The following is a 2,693-nucleotide window of genomic DNA, read 5'->3' on the forward strand; positions in this document are numbered from 1 at the left end:
AGAAGCAAGATAATGAACTTCTATTCATTTATATTAAGGCCAATACATAATTGGGGCATTTGATCTTACCCTTGTTAACCAAAAACAGTATCACAAGCCCATGAGACACGAGTTGCAACTGCATTTATTACAAAAGAAAGGCACATACATGTGGCTATACCTATACCAAGGAACCCAGCAGTATAGGAAAAATCTTGTTATTTAAGTTACAGAGAAAAGGGGAAGTCATAGGGGAGGAGAAAAGGACTAGTCCCTCCTGAAGGGGAAGAGGAAGGTGATGGCAAAAGCAACATTCTTTTCCTTTGAGAGCTGTTAGGCCATGAAGATGGGATGATCTGCTTATCTACAAGAGTCCCACTTACACAAACCAGTTTCTCAGTCTGGTGCAAACTGACTGGCACCTGTCAACTCCCAAGAACACATGAGAGGTCCAGTTTGAGGAGTAGATAACAAGTTATGTCAGCTGGGGAGGATGGGAGGAGGTCTTTGTCCTTCATACATCCAGGGTCTCCTGCATACTCCCAGTCCAATGTGTCTGGAAAATAGGGCAACTCAAGAAGACAAGTTCAGGGGGCCCCCTTAATAACCTAGGTGTCAAAACTCAATCTTTTAAGACAATCCCCATGGATTCTTTTGGAATCAAGCAATGACTTCAGTGCCTTGGAATATTCCTTGACAAATGAACTTTTTCTATAATCCCGATGGTTCAGTACTTACTACTTGGGATTCACCTCTATTCAATGGACTGCAAGTAGATCTTACTATGGGCATTCAAGAATTTTTTTATCCAATAGAACCATAGCAAATCTATCTTTTTTGAATGATGGCAGGTATTTGGGCCAGAAAACTGAGAGCTGCATTGTGGCTCTGGGAGCTGTGCTCCTACTCTGGCTGGCCTTGCCTGCAGTGCAGGGGCTTCACTTTTGTATCAGAGAGACTAAGAAATACTGCTTCATCAAGGGAATCCCCTATGAGACCATGGTTATTGGTTAACACTAGGGTGGGGGGCAATCTCTCACTTTCTACCTGAGTGTAGGCCCAGACTCTGATCTCTGACCTCCTGACACTGAAAGAAACCAACCCTTGACACTGGCCCCTGCCCTGGACTGAATCTCCTTCTTCATCTTCCCCTACTCCCTATCCCTAACCCAGAACTGGGCTAAGCACTGGCCCCCAAACTTACGTCTTTAGGAGCAGCCTGGAGTGTTAACTTGGCCCTAGAAGGGGGCCTTTCTCTATGCTTACCCATACTCCAGGGAAACCCACCTCTGCTCCTTCTCCTACCTATCCAGTAGCATTCAGCCCCTGTGGGACAGGTGTTCTGGGGACTCACTGCTGCTAGGTGTGTTGTGACAGAGAACTCATTTGCCTTGCAGGGAATTACCACATCCAGCTAGGAGATAAGCAGATGGAGGCCTTCCTGCCCTCTGCTTCAGGGCTGGGGATGCACGTGGAAGTAAGGGATCCAATTAGAAAGGTGGTATTATCCCAGTAATATGATTCAAAAGGCAAATTCAGCTAGACCTTCCACATACCAGTTGACAACCAGATCTGCCTGTACTCCAATTCTATTTGAATGACCTTCTTTCAGGTAGCAAACTAAGGGTACATCTGGAGATACATGTTGGCGAGCCCACCAACAACTACCCTGAAATTGCTGCCAAGGCTAAATTAACAAAACTATGGCTCTATGTCTTCCAGTTGCCTGGACAGATGGAGTAGATTCAAAAAGAACAGAACTACCAGCCATGAGGAATGCTTCTGTGTGACCAACGAGAGCACCAACCAGAGTTCTGTGGAGGTCCATTGCTCAGACGTCACCCTCATCCTGGCACATGTGACACCTAAGAGTTTCTTTGAGGTCAAAGAGCTGATGTAAAGTTCTTTCCTCTACAACCCCTTTCCTTTCATCCCACTTACTTGGTGTTTACTTTCCCTCTGTCACACCCTGGCTACTTGGATTTTGGATGAAAAAAAATTGAGAATATATGCTCCTTTGGTTCCATGCAGCCACACCAATCAGGCTGAGCTTAGTAGCCACTAGACTACACAGAGACCACCTTTCTTTTCCCTCCACAAAGGTCACAGGATACTGGTCAAAGCCTACACAAAGCTCTTTCTATACTCTGGGGAAGAGCTGAACTAATTAGGACATAGCCTAGATTTCATGACCTGCCTTTTCCCATGTCCAGTTATCTCTCCTATCCCTCTGATTATAAGTAAGCAAAAACCACTCACCTGCTCCCTTAATTTCTGATTTTCTTTTATCATGCCTATGTTGTATGTGACTGAAGTGGCAGGAATATGGCACCCTAGCTTCACTACTGTCTAGTTAGTCCTGGCTTCACTGAGATGATCTATGGCTGCAAACAAGTCTGCAGGTCTTGGATACCAAGAGCATTTTTTAATATAACAAATATTTTTTGATATGTGTATTTTATCCTTCGTGTCTGAAATGTCACTGCCTGTATATTTAAGAGTGGTTGAAAAGAGCAATGCAGAATTGACAATCTTCATCACTGTCTATGTTTTTTATAACTACTTTGACAACTTTCAGACTCTTCAGTGAAAGTTCTGGAAAGTAGGAACCCAAGCAGACGTTTCAGCTTCTTTTTAGTAAGGTCTTGCCTGTAAGTCATGCGCAGGCTCCCCTTGGACCCTTTGAGCCCCTTATGGATATTAAAAGGATGTGA

General features: G+C 44.3%; 1 pseudogene; it reads left to right on the forward strand.

Annotated features, from left to right (window-relative positions):
- The first annotated feature begins 823 nt into the window (after window positions 1-823).
- On the forward strand, window positions 824-1,841 carry LOC138159215 (transmembrane emp24 domain-containing protein 4-like; annotated as a pseudogene).
- The last annotated feature ends 852 nt before the right edge of the window (window positions 1,842-2,693 follow it).

Source organism: Petaurus breviceps, unplaced genomic scaffold (genome assembly GCF_028583685.1).
Source record: "Petaurus breviceps papuanus isolate PSGF00001 unplaced genomic scaffold, PetGlider_PUasm1.0 175, whole genome shotgun sequence".
NCBI lineage: Eukaryota > Metazoa > Chordata > Mammalia > Diprotodontia > Petauridae > Petaurus > Petaurus breviceps.